This window comes from Anser brachyrhynchus (genome assembly GCF_964034855.1).
Source record: "Anser brachyrhynchus genome assembly, chromosome: 25".
Taxonomy (NCBI): Eukaryota; Metazoa; Chordata; class Aves; order Anseriformes; family Anatidae; genus Anser; species Anser brachyrhynchus.
In genome coordinates, this window is record NC_137718.1 from 2,461,432 (window position 1) to 2,477,434 (window position 16,003).

Below are 16,003 nucleotides of genomic sequence, written 5' to 3' on the forward strand. Positions count from 1 at the left end.
AACGCCGGGCTGTACCCGCGGGGCTGGGATCTACCGCTGCCGCTGCGACAGGGGAGGGGGAACTGGATGGGAAGGAAAGCAGAATTGTAAGAGAAATTTGGAAATGCAGGGAGAGGTACTGTGAATCCTCTGCGTTTCATTAGGAGAAAGGCTTTCAATGACGTTCTCTGTTGGAAACGGCTTTTACGGTGCCAAACACGGTAAGAGCAAGCTGCACTGTGTTGTCTGAGTGATTACAGCACGGAGAACGCAGTTCTCTCCCCTTGCCCCCTCACCGTATGGAGGAACAATTCGAAGCTGAGACTCTGAATTTAACCTCTGATGGCTTAGGGAACCATTTGTGACATCTGATTCCAACCTTCGAAGGCTTAGGGGACGTTTGTGACGTGTAAGTCTTGGCCCTTCTCAGAGGGAGGATTTACCTCTGCTTAGTATCGCCCCTCGTGAGAGTCAAACGTGGAGCTTCAAGGTTTTCTGCCAAGCAACTGGTGTCTTGGGAGAGTTGGTCTGGGAGGCCGGAGTCACATTGCGGGTCAGCATCGTGGTGTCTGCGTTCACAGGATTCCCTCACCTCCCTCCAGCCGCCTCTACCCCTCATAACAGTTTACGTGTGTGGAACAGGGCCCCTCCAGTGGTGAATCAAAACCAAAACCTTTGCCCTGTTTGTTGCCTCTCCCCTTGCTCATCTCTGACCTTAAATCCAATAAAGAAACAAATGTGGTTAAAAAGCAGTTGCAACTCTCTCTGGTGGCTTTGTGTGGCTGTTCCGTGTTGCTGTAGCCCAGGAGCTCGTGTTTAACGTGAAAACACTGAGCCAGAGGTGAGATTTCTGGTGGGAAATGCTGAGGCTCCCCGCATCTGAGGGGGGCAGACTGCAAGAATTGCCTCCCAGGCTGCTGTAGCTGGATTAAATTGCTTGCTTTCTGAATGCAGATGTGGATGCAAAGCACTTTGTGCCAAAAGGTGGAGCTGCAGCCCCCTCCCACCCCTCAAAATAAATTTTAAAGGTGTTTTATACTTTGCTTTCCTGGTTTTGTTAGCAAGCTAGTGGGGAGGGGCTTCAATTTTTAATTTGTCTTTGACCCCCATTAAAGCAGATTTATGATCTCACTGTGAGGAGGCAGGTTTGGGACAGCTGATTTATGATCTCTATTAAAAGAATGAAATCTTGTGGTTTGCAGTCTCGTGGGTAAAGGGTCAAACCACGCGTTGCTGGCCTGCCCCGGCTGGATTCCCTGCCTCCAGCTGCCTCGGGCAGGGAGGGGAGCTGCGGCCGGACCTGCTGGGTGGCACATCCGCGTTGTGCAGGCAGTCCTGGTTTGGTTTTTCCCACCTTTGTCTCTTTCTGTGTTTGGACAAAGGGCTTTGTGTGGTGGCAAAGTAAAGTCGAGGTGGATTTCTGCAGTTCTGCCGGTGTCTGACACCCACAGGAGCTCTTTTCCTGGTGGCACCACAGACGGGCACAGCCTTGGGGGCGAGACCGTGGCCGGATCAGGTGCCGTGCGCGGGGCTGAGAGGTGAGGCAAGGCGCTCGCACTGAGTCAGAGGATGTGCAGGGGTTACACCGCTCCTAACCTCCTTCCTGGCAGCGTTTCTCCCGTTTTGAACAGGCTGAGAGCAGAGCAGGTTGGACACGTGCAGCAAATTTCATCGCTTCTGAGCTCCTCCCGTCCCTGCTGCGCGGAGACTGAGCTGGGGAGTCCCGGAGGAAGGCAGCAGTGAGGCAGGCTGACACTCAGAAACAGGCCAAGGGAAGTCACGATTCGCCACACAGCTATTTTTTTTTTCCCCTGCCTGTCTCCTGCAGTAGGATTTAAGGCCCGTTTCAGTTTTGCTCCTGCTTTTTTACACCTGATCTGGGGGTTCGGCTGCAAACTGCTCCAAGGGCAGGCAGATGTGGAAGCTGCTCGCCACCTAGGGCCCTGCCACATCAGAAGAGGGCACTCCTGCACCTGAACATGTTTCTGAGCTGGTCCAAAGCAAATTTACTGGTTTGTTGAAAGGAAAACCAAAAGGACAGTGTGTCTCCACAGAGGTGATGCTTAAGCTTTCCTAGGCGGAGGGGTTTTCTTCCTGCTCAAAGCTTTCTGTCTTCTTTCCATAGGAAAATGATTTGAAGTATCACGCGCTCAGAGCTGTGGAGCTGAGTGTCTGGGCGAAGAAGTAGGGGCAAAGGCTGCACGGCACTGCCAGCACGCGGGACGTTTCTGTAAGGCGGGGCTGGGGGACTTGGTTCCAAAGCAGGTTGTGTCCCCTCCGAGGGATATCGAAGGGATTGGGCCAAAATTTGGTGCCTGCAACAATGACAGTCAGCTTCAAATGCTAATTGCCCTTCTTGCCCCTTATTTCCTTGCCTTGTCTCTAGTGAACCCGAGGCTTGGACAGTTCCTTCGTTGAGGCCCAGCTGGTGAAAGCTCTTTCCTTGCTACCTGGACTAAGCTCGGAAGCAAGGACTGGCTTGGTATTTGAGCCTGCCTCACCTCCAACAGAAGGTACCGAGATGTAGGTTGTGCTTTTGTTCTGTTGCTGTACGAAGGGCCCCAGGTGGTGGTGGAAGGAGGCCCTGCTAATGGCATTCTGCGTTTCTGAGCCCCTCGCTTGCAGGCACTGCTGGGGGAAAGAGCTGTGAATTTCTGTCTCCTCCAGCATCTGTCAGAACCTGAGTATCCTCCCAGCCCTGCTGAGATTCAGCACGTCCCTGTGAATAAATGCACGTCTCTATCCGCCTGCCTGGAGAGGTACTAATGAGGCCCCATCTGTCTGCTCTGCGACCTCCAGCTGTGTCTGCTAAGTTGCTAAAAAGGTCAGGGTGGATGTGCAGGGTGGGAGAGCATCCGAACATAGCAGGACTCGGGATCAGTGCAGTCCCCCTGCTGCCTCCCTGCCCAGTTCGTTGTCCAGAGGAACTGTGCGCGACTGGAGCGCTGCAAGCAGGGCAGCACGGAGGTGCCTCGGGTTGTGGGATCAGCGAAGAGGCAGAGGTGGAGGAAACATCCTGGTCCTCCTCCAGACATGTGTATATGGCTGGATGTCTGAGTGGGGAGCAGGGGCCTCACTTGTCCCGTAACTCCAAGAATCCTGCTTGGAAGGTGAATTTCTGGGTAAGTGTTTAAACACGATTCACAAAACAGGCTTCAGACGACTCTTGCTGCAACAGGGCGACCTTCTCCATGCTCCGTGCGACACAGAGAAGGCTGCTCTGTCCTCCTCTGGCTTCTGATACACCCCAGTGGCAATGCTGGAGCACTTGTCCTGCCTGGAGCAGGCAAAGAATTGTCCTCCGGGAGGTTTCTTCAGGCCTGTGTTGAAATGGGCTGGTGGGAAGGGCTGGCTGGGGAGGAACAGGGTGGGGACCCGATGGCTGCAATTCCTCTGCCTCGGAAGGAACATGCTGTCCAGGTGCTGCCCTGTGCCGTCGAGCCCAGCCCGGTTTCTCCCTCGTACAAAGAGGAGGCTGTTTTGGCCCTTCCTGTTTTTTAATCCTCCCTTCAGACTTGGCCGGGGGAGCTGCGCTTTCAACACATTCTGTCGGAGCCGGCAAGGAACAGCGGGGCCGCCGGCTGTGGGCTTTGTGCTGGGCTCGTAAGCGCCTGCCCGCACCGCCGGGTTCGGGTTGGGCCCAGTCCCTCGGTCCGGACACAGCAGTGGCAGAGGCTTGGGTTTTCACCTTGACCTCGGGGCGGGTGGTTTGCACTTCTCTGGCGTTCCTTCCCCTGCCGGCAGCCTTTCAGGCAGGTACGATCCTTGCCTGCGTTTCGCAGCCCCTGGCACCGAGGGCTCCTGGGCTCTGCTCAGTGCTGCTGCACGTGAGAAACCAAAGGTGGAAGCCTCAGGTACGGCCGTCAAGTCCTCGGCTTCTTACCTTGCTTCAGGGCAGGCTGGGTGGTTGCCTTTCCCTGGGAGGAGACTTTCCTGCTTGTTTTCCACGGCCCACCCTGCCCCTGAGCGCGGTGCTGCGGGCAGACCCTGGCGGTGCCCCGCTGCCTTGGACCCACGCGGCCGGGCTCGGGCCCTCCTCTGCCTCCCGGCTTCCCGGGAGCACGCTCTGGGGACGGGCAGGAGCTTTCCAGCAGCTTTATGCAACGCTGTCTGAATCACACGATAAACAAGTCCAAACCCTATTATTAGACTTTGGAAACTGCTGCCTTAGAGACAGGTTTGCTTATAAATATCCATTATTTTCTCTCCGGCTCTTCCCTAGGGAAGCTGGCAAGAAAAAGGGGATCTTTGCTTCTCCAGAGTCTGCCTGCCCCTGCTGCTGTTGTTGTTCCTTCCTACCTGAGCTCATCCTCCCTGTCCCAGCCTCCCAGGCTCTGTCTGTGCTGAGAGGAGCTCGTGCCCCAAAGTGGGATCGAAGTTGGGTTTCAGGACTGCAGCCTGGCAGCTGTGCGGCAGGGCTGGGCTTGCTGGTGGGATGCTCAGGTCGCCCTGCGAGGGCTGCAGGAGGGCTGGTGGCTGGAGTAGGATCCTTCCCTCGGCATCCTTGGGCTTGTCTCCCTAGGGTCAGTGCTTCGGCGCCGAAATCTGCCATCGGTGGAGAAGTTTCGAGCACGTGTGTGAGCGCATGGCGAATTCCTGGGCAGGTTGGAGCGCTGCCCAGCTGGGGGAGAGCCCCCCATGGAGCGCGTGGTGTGCTTTCCAGATTTTTTACAGGCGTTTAAACCTACACGCTGCCGAGAGTAAAACCAGGCGGGGTGGGAGATGGAGGTGCTGAACGGGCAGGGAGTGAGGAAATTCTCGCTGCTGCCCCGCCGTGCCGGGAGCTTTCCTTCTCCCCTGCTCGGGGACTGCCGATCATCCCTTTGCTTCCTTGCACAAGGGATGCGAAGCAGACCCAGGGCCTTCTGGCAAAGCGGGGCTCTCTATTCCTACAGCAACCCAGAAAACTGTCCTGCCTAATTGGGATTATTTCTGGAGCACATTTTCCCTAGAGAGTTTACGCGTATTGACAGACAATCCGTGTCGGTAAGGAAAAGGAAAGATTAATTGCTTCCTTTCTGTTAGGCTCCCTGTCCTCTGCCTTGCAGAATTTGCTGACGAGCGCATTCTTTCTGGCGGTCCAGAACAAGCAGCTATCCCCGTACGGGGCTGGTGCAGAAGCCAAGGCTGTCCCGGTCCTTCCCAGCAAGAGCAGGCCTGGAGGTGGGAGCCACTGGGCAGGAAGAAGTACAGTCCTCGTCCACTTTTGGGGCCATTTATCGGGGTACCTTAGGCAGGGGTGTGTGTAATCTGATTTCTACATTGTGTGAGAATGGGGAGAACACGGCAGAGCTGCTAGCTGGAGGACTTTTCATTTCTTTTCTCTTTTTTTTTTTTGACGTCATAAAAACTCCCTGGGATTTTGGCCACAGCCTATATTTCATAGTACTTGGGCCGGGAGGAGTTTTCTTCTAAACACAGGCAAAGAAAAGCAGACAAGGTGCGTGCCAGCAGGTTGGGCGTTAATAGGGCTGCCTCTTACATGTCAGCGGTGGTCTGACACGCCTGCCGCATGACTGATTTACGGGAATAGCAGCGTGTGTGTGTCTGAGCTTTCAGTGTGGGAGCGGCTGTGATGTCTGTGAGAGTCGGATGGCACTAGAGCTGCGTCGTGACCCCCAAAAGCCGCCTTTTCACTCTGTTTCCCTCACAGTCATCACGTAGGGCGCTCCAGTTACACCAGTAAAAGGCTGCGCGTTTCAGTGTAGCTTGCTGGTGAGTTCACAGATGCATTTCTGTGGGCTTTGTACCTAGCAGTGGGCTGATGAAAATCGTTGATGTGCGTTTGCGTTTGGTCTTCGTGCCCCAAATAGCTTTGGGCAGTTCTCCATCAGCTGGCTGAGATGGTGGTGGTGCTCGGGCAGTAACTACCGCTGTGGGAAGCTGATGCAGGCAAAAACGGAGTGGTTGAACCTCTTGAACAAAGCCCTTGCAGAAGAGGGCAGACCATGGGCCAGTGTCTCCTCCAGAGGAGCTGGGTTCAGTTTCCAGCCCAGCTGGGGCACTTGCAGCTTCTGGCCATCTGCTCTAACTCCACATCCACCCCTGTTGGCCGGGGCAGCAAGATGTGCAAAGAACCCAGCCCTCTTTTCCCTGGTGAGTCGCCTGAATGTCTGAGCTTACCCTTTAGAGGCCGCAGATAGCCTTTGGGACGCTTTTGTTCGTGAGCAGAGCCCCTGAGCAGCTCGGATGTCCAGCAGCACCTTCCAAAAACCTGTGTTACAAATGTCCTTGCAGTGTTCAGCTGTGCCTGCTGGCTTGTGAGGGCACCTCCTCTGTGCCAGATCCGCCTCCAGCAACAGGGAGGATGCGCCGACTTTTCCCAGTCAACCAGTCAATATTTGTTCTTCCACACAAGCTGTTAAAACGCCGTTGCTCTCTTGTTTTGCTGTTTGTTTCTCCTGTCTTGCTGGAATATTGCCCCAAAGTCTCCCACGTTGGCAGCCCGTTCGTGTAGCAGTGACACGTGGGCGTTCGTGGGAGGCGAGGCTGGGGGAGCTCCCAGTGGCTGCCAGGTCATGTTGTCACTTTCTGTCGTGTGCGGAGCGTGTTTCAGCCCATCTGCTTCAAGAAAGGCTGGAGTTTGGGAAGAGGAAGCCACGGGAGCATTTATTCAGTCCTAAGGTGAAGTCTTGGTTCCACTAAAATTCATGAGAAGACTCCTCGCGTCTCTCGTGAGTTTATTTGCACCCCGTGTTCCCGGGATAAGGGCATCCCGGCCTCCTGGGGCCATTCTCACCTCCCCAGGCGCCTGTCTGCCTTTCCGTCTCCATCCCTGCGCCCTATGCCTGCAGCCCTGGTGTTCCCCCGCGCCTCCAGCGAAGCACCCTGCAACAGTAGGTGGATGTACAAGAAAAACTGAGACGGCGTCTGGTGAAAATGTGGGCTCAGCCGGTGTCAGGGGCACCCGGCAGCCCGCTCGCCTCTGGCCTTCGGTGCCAGCGGTGCTGGAATGCGAGCGGCTCGCACCCCAGGGCAGTTTGCTGAGACCGAGGGGTCAGGGCGCATCCGGACCGGGCAGCTCGGCGCGTGTACAGCAGCGGCACTGCTGGCTGCATTGCTCTGTCCTCTGCGTGTGTGCTGCGGCCGTGCTCAGGTGGGCCCTGGTGGTGACAATCCACGCTTGCGTTACTTACCTGCGGCATAAAGGCATCGAGGGTGCTCTCTAGCAAAAGCTTTTGGGGAATTCTGGTAGAAAACCTTGCCCAAAGCCCAGCCCTCACTGATTTTGTGTGTGTGCATCACTTGGATACGGCTTGCGTGTAACATAAGCTGGAGCTTTGCCACTGCAAGTCCTTGGCCTCTCTCTTTAGTTTCAATTATTTGAATTTCTTCATTATTACAATTTCCTATAATATCAAGCGTTTTTTTAAGAGAAGAATGACACTTGCTGCCCTACCTCTCAGTACACTTGCTGTTGCCTTTCTGGTTCGCTAACAAGAAGCCCGAAGATCTTCACTGTGCAAATTACTTTGCCGAAGAATTTGGCTCCATTAAGAAACTTTTCTCCTCTGCTAGCAGGGGAAGGCAGCACGGTCCTTAATTGCGTTCTGCAACGTAGCCAAGTGAAATCTATCTTTATGCCCTCGGAGCTGAAGCCAAAACCGTACCCCTTGCTGGTCCCTCGCGCTTTGCAGCTCCTGACCGAGTGAGCCTGCTTCCAAGGGCTTGTCCCTCCCGGGATTTATAACCAGGGGGTGGTTGGCTCGAGGGAGAACATTTAAAGCTCTCGTGTGTCAGTCCCGCGCTGGGTTGAAAGGCGATTTGCGCTGGTTCTCTTGGTTTAGAGTCGAGGTAGACGAGAATGGAAAGAGCTTTAGGGAGAGGGGAAGCCTCTGCCCTGGGCTGTTCTCCAAACCGTCTCTTGCTGGCCTGCATGTCTGTGGAGTTGGCTAGGTGCAGGTCCCTGGCTTGTGATTAAAGGCAGCAAGTGAGCTCAGGTCTAGGGCTTATAATGCGACTTTCCTCCTGTGATAATGGCTTTACGTACAAACACACACCATTGCCTCTCTTTTGTCCGGAGCCCCCCGGTTTCTGCCAACCACCAGGGGCTCCTTGTCCTTTGGCCAGCCTCGTTATCGGCCCCCAGCTGCAGTCTCTGGCCTCAGAGCGTGAGCTCGGGATGGCTGTGCCTTAATTTGGGGCTTCCAGTCCTGGGGTGGCCCTGCCTCAGTCCTGGGAAAGAAGGAATTCAAGGCAAAGGTGTTCACCTGCTGGCTTAGTCTCTCTTGGTAGTTGACATTTGCTCCATTCATACCAGTTTCAGTTAGCTGGCCTCTGCTTTTCCCTCCTTTCCACTTAAAGCTATTGTGAGAGGTTTATTCAAAATCACAGTTCGATAATTGTTACCCCCACTGATGGAGTCAGAAGTACAGACCGCACGGTGTGGACAGCAGGGAGAACGAATTCTAGGAAAGGTCTGAAGAGAGTCCTGGGAACTGTGGAAGAGCACGGAGCCTGTTCAGGTACTGTTCACTCCCTTGCAGGGGAGAGAGGGGATTAAAACTCGTCCGTCCCCAAAGACAGGTTGTCGTGGATTGGTCTTGCAGTACTGAAACTGGGAATATCTTCCCCCAGACCTGTCAGAATATTAAGGCCCCAGTTAGCCTGAATTTTCGGAACTGGAGGAGGAACATTCGCAGCAGCTGTGGGGCAAAGTGAAGCAGCCGTTGCTGGGGCAGCTGTGGAGTACACAGCTCTCGTCTTGCACAACCGCTGCTGCTTTGACTACTTTATTCCAGAGAGCTTCTATGCCGCAGCCCGGGGAGCAGTTCCACAAGTTAGAAAGCCAGCCTCCAACGCTTGCTTCCCTCCAGCTGCCCAGGCACCGTGGGGCAGACTGGTTTGGTTGCAGGGGAATGGATTCTCCAGCTCTTGCAGGTGTACAGCGTGAGGCAGAAACTCACGGACACTGCGGCAGGTTTTCCTTTAAGGCAGGCGTTTGGGTGGTTGCATTCCTTTGGCTGACGACAGTTTACAGAGAGTACGTGGAATTTTTCAGGCGATTTTCGGTTGACGTGTGATTAATGAGCAGTTGTGAGCACATAGAAATAATAGCGGACTCAGGTATGTATAGATGCTGTAATTAAAAACTCTTAGAGTATCTATTCATTTTAAATTACAAATGGCAAAGGTTGCTATGTCATTCTCTAGGACTTGGCTGATATTCCCGGGGGGGAGCAGCTCCGCTGTTTAGCATCTAGGGGATAAACCCACGCAGCCCACCATTGTCTCAGCATCTGTCCTACACAGCTCAGCGCCCAGAGCCCTGCCAGCATGCTAGGAATAGCCTAAATTTCACGAGGGCTTCTTTCTGTAGGCACTTGAGGCGTCTTCCCCAACAGAAAGGCAGCACGACCCCATAACAGGGCAGTGTGGGCATCAAAGGTTGTCTTAGAGCCTCTTTGCTCGTGGCATCTAGGGCATACTCGTGGAATTAAGTGCTTTGCACTCTAAGTAGTGTGTCAGACCTCGTCCTAAATTAAACGGGGTGTCTTCAAAAGTAAAATGAGCCAGGAAAGGTGGAGTGATGGGAAGAAGAGATCAGATCTGATTAGTAAGTGCAGGCTGTCCAATGTGGGGGGTGTTTTATCCGGGCTCTGTGAATTCAGGTTGCTTGTTCTTTTACCTCCAGGTGGAGAGAAGAGCTCAGGAACTTCTAACCCTGCTAAATTGCTCATTTTGCGTGCCAGGAAGGATGGGGTTTGCAATTAAACCCGTGTCTTTGAATCTCGAGATCTTGTTCCAAATCCTTTTGCTGACAGAAGTGGGAGAGCCATGTCAAATGGAGGAAACGCTCCCTTTGCAAGGAAGGGCGAAGTAGAATTCGTTCATGTTTGCAAAGCTCTTTGCACTGTCGGCTAGAGAGCAGAGGTTCGGTTTCTACCACCAGCTCCTTTTCAGAGCTGGTTTCCAGCACGCTGCCTGGAGGGGAGGCATCTGGTACTTCAACATCAGCAGAAAAACGCAGCTCAGATGGGGCCAAATTAGAGTAAATGGAGCAGGGCTTTGTGAGCTGTGCCTCCGAATGCCGGCGCGTACCTACTGAGAGCTGCTGGCATCTCCTGCCTCTGGGAGCCCGGCCAGCAGCGCACTCTGTACGAGACGGAGCACCGGAGACGTGCAGAGGAGCAGCTTTCAGCCAGGTGCTTCCTTCAGCAGTCGGGCTCCCCCAGACACTTAAAAACTTGTTACCGATAAAAGCAGCAGGTAATTGCCTAATCCAGAGGGGAGAACGGGTCAGGAAAGCAGCGTGAGGAGAGGCTGACGCTGTCTGGAGGAGGGAAGCTGAGCCACGAAAGGCCGCAGCCTCCAGCAAAGGTAGTGGCAAAGCTGAGAAATCGAGTGCGGTCTCCTGAGCCCCAGCCTGGGGCTTTCTTGGACGAGGCCATGGTGAATCCTGCCTTGCAAACGAGTGGCAGCAAGGGGGCTGAGAGCTTGCCCGGGAGAAGGCAGGCTGTGTCTGTACGGGGGTGCTGCAATGAGGGAAGCAGCCCCACAAAGGACTGGGTGCCAGCAATGAGAGGAGTACCCAGGGGTCAGTACTGGGGCCAGTCTTATTTAACATGCTCTTTACCAATGTCTCTGGTGGTGTTTTACTGCAGCAGTAACTGTTACCGAACAGCAGCCTCTCGGGCAGGAGAGTTACCGGGGGTAAGGGCAGAGCACGCCGTCTGCCTGCTTTAAGCGAAGACTGATGTGTTCGGTAACCGCAGTCCACAAAGTAACACAGAAAACATGCTGCTGGGCCCCATCAGATGTTCCTCTAACTTTTTTTCAGCTTTTTATAGTCAAAAATTACATTCTGAAGGATGAGGCAAGCAAGCAAGGAAGGGAGGGTGTGTGATTTGCGTGTTTTCCCCCTTCCCTCGCAAAGCAGCTCCCGAAGTTGACTTAAAGGTCGGCGTATGAGTTTATAAGGAGTGGTGAACTCATTCCTGAGGAATCTGATGGCATGAAGGACCAGGCTGAACCAGCCAAAATGTGATTTCGGTGGTGCCCTGTTAGCACTGGGCCTGCCCCAGAGCTCCCTGGAGGTTTTCTGTTTGCTCTAGTGCATCCTCCGTTAATTTGCTGGGGAGAGAAATGAAGAAGGTGCTTATTTGATGACTGCTATGGCAACACGAGGAATTCTTGTTGGGCAGATGCTCAGGTTTTGCATGCTCTTAGGGAAAACTGTTAGGGAAAGACCTAGCCTGGAAGAGGTGCCCGCAGGATTTGCATACGCCAGCAGGGTGATGTAAACCTCCTGCCAGTGCTTACCTTGACCTGCTTACACAAGTGAAAAGGACAGCAGCTCTACCTCCACCAGCAGTTCCACATGCTTTCAAGGACGCTTCCTCTGACGAGAAGTAACATCAGTGAAAGACAGCCCCGTGCAAGCAGCACTGCCTGCACAAAAAGGGCTGGAAAAGAGCAGGGAGGAGCCTCACCGTGAGCTGTGCCTGAGCTCGGTCCGACGAGCGGTGGGGGGGCATGGCAGGCTGCCTGCTGTGCTCCACCTGCCGTGGGTTACACGTGTAAACGTGTAAAAAACACTAAAGCCAACGTCTTTTTATGTTCCTTCCTTTCTGGGAATAGGACAAAATGGCAAGTGCTCGTGAAACAGCTTTGCTTCCAAAGTCTGCACTTCCCTGCAGACAAAGCATGAAATCCTTGAAAACTGCAGCGAAACGGCCTGACTTGAGTGGACTGCTCCACTGCTGAGGGCTTGAGCTCTTGTTCTGCCTCTTGAGCTGCTGTGATCGCTGATTTAGATGGAAATTTGTATTAGTCACTAATGGATTTGTACCTGGAGGGTACAACAGGTACAGGTTGGTCAGTGTGAAGGGGAAACGCAGCGGGGTTGTTACAGAGCTGCTGTCGGTGACTGCTCTTGGCACTGACATCATTCACTGAGAAGTGCTGCTGAAACGGGCTGTGGGATGGGAATGGACACTCCTTGCAAGCTGCATTTTTAAATGAAATTAATCATGGCTGAGAAACTGTAAGCTTCTCCGTGTCTGGGGGCAGAGCAGGCAGGGAACTTGCTTTCCAGAGCTGGAGAACGTGGCTTAGAAGGCTTATCCTTTTGGGTTGCCTGACAATTGACTCCTACAGCTCCCTTTTGCAGGTGGGACGATGCTTTTAGACCATTGCACAGAGCAAACAGTGGTACAGCAAGCTAAAGGTGTCGCCTGTGTGCCCAGGGAAGGCTGGAGTCACAGGATAATTCCCAAGTGAGCCATTCAGCGCGGGGTACTACAGCTTCCCGAAATCCCCAGCAGGTGATGTGCCCTTCAGCTAGCCGCAGCTTCTGCAGGGAGCCGAGTTCATCCTTCACGTCCCCAGCAGCAGGCCCGCAGAGCTGGATCGCTGCTAGGGCCAGCATGGCCAAGCACGTGGCTCTCCCTGCTCCGTCTGACCTTCACCTTGCTTCTCCAGTAAACGGGGGGACTGCTGGACCTGCTCCAGGGGAACCCTCAGAGATGTGTGGGTACGTCACAGCGAGGTGCTGTGCAGCACCGGGGATCTGACTCGGCTAAATTTACCCACCGGCTCACTTGCTGGGTATTTTTGGGTGACCTTGGAAATACCCTGTGTGCCTGGTGGTAAGCTCGTTGCTAACAACTAATGCCTTATCTCCACGATCTGGTTAGAAAAGTCAGATTAGATTTTCAAGACCACTCAAGAGTCAGTGCTGAGTTTTTGGATGTTTTCTTTTATATAAAATAGGGAGCGTTACTTTCTGTCTTAAAAAAAAAAAACACCTTCCTGAACTTTTTTAACCCTCGCAGACAGCAGACTTGGTAGTACTGTTTCCAAAATCCCCTCTGACAAGACAAATCCCTCCCAGCAAATGCTTTAGCCTCGCCTGCCGTGTGACTGAGACCTACTTCGGAAAGAGGGAGAAGGGCACAACTGACAACAAAGCGCAGCAGCTGATCCCGGCTGCAACCCCCCCGGGGTGCCTGAACTGCCTGTTGGCAGCAGGAGATCAGATGCTACTGGCGTCAGCTGCCTCTCCTCTTAAGAAATGTTTTGGCCGTTTTTCTTTCTGTTTAGATACAGCCCGAGTGGGTGTGCTGCTCCGTTAACCCCTCACCTGCTGCCTCCCCTCCTGACCGAGCTCCGTGTTCCTGGAAGGTAGAGGGGGGTGCTCTGCGCTGCTGGGGGGTGACACGCGGCAGGAGCCAGCTCCTGGGCTCCTTGCTGTTGTGGGAAGGCACTTGCATAGGATCAGCATCTGCGAGGGCAACACCCTGACGTGTTTCTCTTTTGTGAACCAAACCCTACATGCCAGCAAAAGCACCCCCACCAAGGGATGCTCTTTGCAGACTAGGACATCTGGCCATAAGAGAGAGCCCTTTACATGCATTACAGCATCCCGTCCTGCAGCTTTGTGCCTTCCAAAGCTGACATTTGGATCCCGTCAGCCTCACACCACTGGCTTTTGCACCGTGAAGCCCGTTAGGACACGCACCTCAGGGCAGAAGTGCAGCAGCCAGAGCATGCACAGCCCCCAGACACAGTTCCCTGTCCCGCTGGGCATCGCAGTGCTCAGCTCCGTGCTCCTGGAGCACCTCTGCCTGCCAGGCTGCTGCAGGGAGCCCTGATTGCCACCACCTGGCTGCCACCAAGGGCACTCAGATTGCCCCCACCTGGGTGTTACTGAGGGCACTCAAAGCTTCTCCGTGGTCCTTCTCAAGGCAGGCAGAGTGTGTGGGGCTTGTGGATAGCTGGAGGTAAGACTGGAGGACTGAAGGGGGCTTGGAAGTGGGGCGGCACCACACTGGTGGCTCTGTGCAACCCCGGACTGGGGCTCGGGTGTTGTGTTCCTGCGTCCTCTCTATAACCATTTCTGTCGGGCGCTGCACAGGCTGCGGGGTCCCTGCCCTGAGTGGCTTCCAGTCTGTCCTGGTACATGATTCTTGGTCAGACACCACAGCCACTGCTCCATGCTCAGGGCAGACAGGCTGCCCTTGTTTGTGTGCATGGTTGGATTTCAGAGGTGAGGGTTGCTGCGGAAAAGTAGCAGCTAAATATGGTCCTTCTGGCGGCCAGCGGGAAGGTGTAGCTCTTCCCCTTTGCTCTGAATCTCCATGTCTGAGCTGCTCTGTGACCGCAGGAGGTCCCTTGGCTCGCCTCGGAGGTTTCCCCCATCCCCCAGTGACCCAGCTCGGAACAATGGAGGCCACACGGCACAAAGACCGCTGCAATAAAGCTGCCAGGAGCTGACGTTGCTTTCCCCTCTGAGTTTTTCCAGGCTTATTTTTAGGCAATTTACAATTAATTCTCTTGGAGGAGAAAAAAAAAAATGCTGTTGTGGTTTCTAAGAAACTGTTGATATAAAAATCAGCCCTTTTAAAGACTGGTATTCTGGGACAAATACCCCAGGGAAAGACAAAAATCTGGGTATGTCGTGCCAAGGCTCCAGGCAACGTGTTCAAAATAAAGCAAAAATGCCTGGGTAGGCCTTACACTGTATGGGTTTTAGTTATTTAAGTCAGCCCCCAGTTCTGAGGTGGGGTAACAACACATCAGTGAGCTGCTTACGAACCCCGTTTTGTGCTCGTGCTGTGTGTGTGTGTGTTTATCTTGATCTGATTGTGTTATCTGAGCAGGGAGCTAGCAGGGCTTCTCTGGGCTCCACGAGTGGTTTCTGGAGGGGCTGACTCTTCGTGGGCTCTTTGTAGCTGGTTGTGTGGCCTTTCCTCATGGTGACTTCAGAAAGCCTTCCCCAAAATTCCTGTTGTTGTGACTGCTTCTGCTGAAAAGAAGTGAATGGCAGTCAAGGAGTTTGCTTTCCAAGTCCACCTTGGTGTATAAAGTATTAATTAATTGTCATTTATCAGAGTTTGGGCCCAGTTGCGCTGGGGAACTGACAAACATCTGATCTTTTTAGGCCTGCAGCACTGAACCAGAGCTCTGGCCTCTCTTCAAACATGTGATTACTTTAAATAAACATTAATAAAGCAAGGTGAAGTGCTGGGGACCACAAGAGTGTCTGTGGAGCTCGAGGTTAAGGGCCTGGTTGAAACCAGAAGGGCTAAAGGTTAGAGCTGTGTGGTTCCCGGAGGAGGTCATGGTCTTGCTTGTTTAGCTGCAACTTGGCACCCGAGTGAGTATGTGGCAACTGAGGTACTGGGGGAGAAACGGCCTTCTGGCCTCGTGATACCGTGGTTGGGTTTTGCTTGCTCTTGTTCCAGGCCTGCTGAGGAAACAGCACGTGGTTTTGGCTGTTCTGTGCACAGGCAGTGCTGTATGTGTACGGGGTGGGTTTCGCAGGCGCCTGAACCCCTCAGAGCCGGCCCTAGCTCTTCCTTTGGGATAATGTGGTCACACAGGTCCGAGGAAGAGCAGGACCTCAAGGCCGTCTGGTTCGGGCCTTGGGCTGTGGGTGAGTCCTGGGAGACCAGGACTCAGAGCTGCTGTTCTGGGGATTTTGTGTGTGGTTTTTTTTTTTCCTTTTTTTTTTTTTTTTCCTTTTCCCTTGACCTTGCAGCATCTTGAGAAGTCGGTCGTTCCCTCGGGAGGGGAAATGTGGCAGCTCGTCCTGCCCGTTTCCTCCAGGAGCTCAGCAAACCGGCTTGCAGCCGCTCCAGCCGCCTTCCCAGGGAAGAGCTCTCTCAGCACCTCCAAAGGGTTAAAGCGCTTCAGAACCTTCCTTGGCTTTCTGCGCTAAATTACCTTCAACTTTCTCCAAGTAGGATGGCCTAGACAGATGTGTCGACATGGCAACAGCTCCAAGGAAACGCTTGTCAGGAGCGGGGAGCAGCTGGCCTCCGTCACGGCGAGGTGCCGCAGGCCTGCCCCAGCCGTGCTCCCGAGCTCGCTGTCAGCGCCCCGATCCCTGTGAATAATTCATCCGTCTCCTGACCAGCCTCTAATGCGGCTGCCGTGACGTGAGCAGCGCTAACGGGACCCAAACGCTAATTTGCTGCATTAATAATCACGTCCTCCTGCTTCTGCTCGCAGCAGATGTGACAGGGAGGGAGGTTAAAGGCAGCCTGGCTGCTCGGCGGCTCCGATCGCTGCTCCCCTC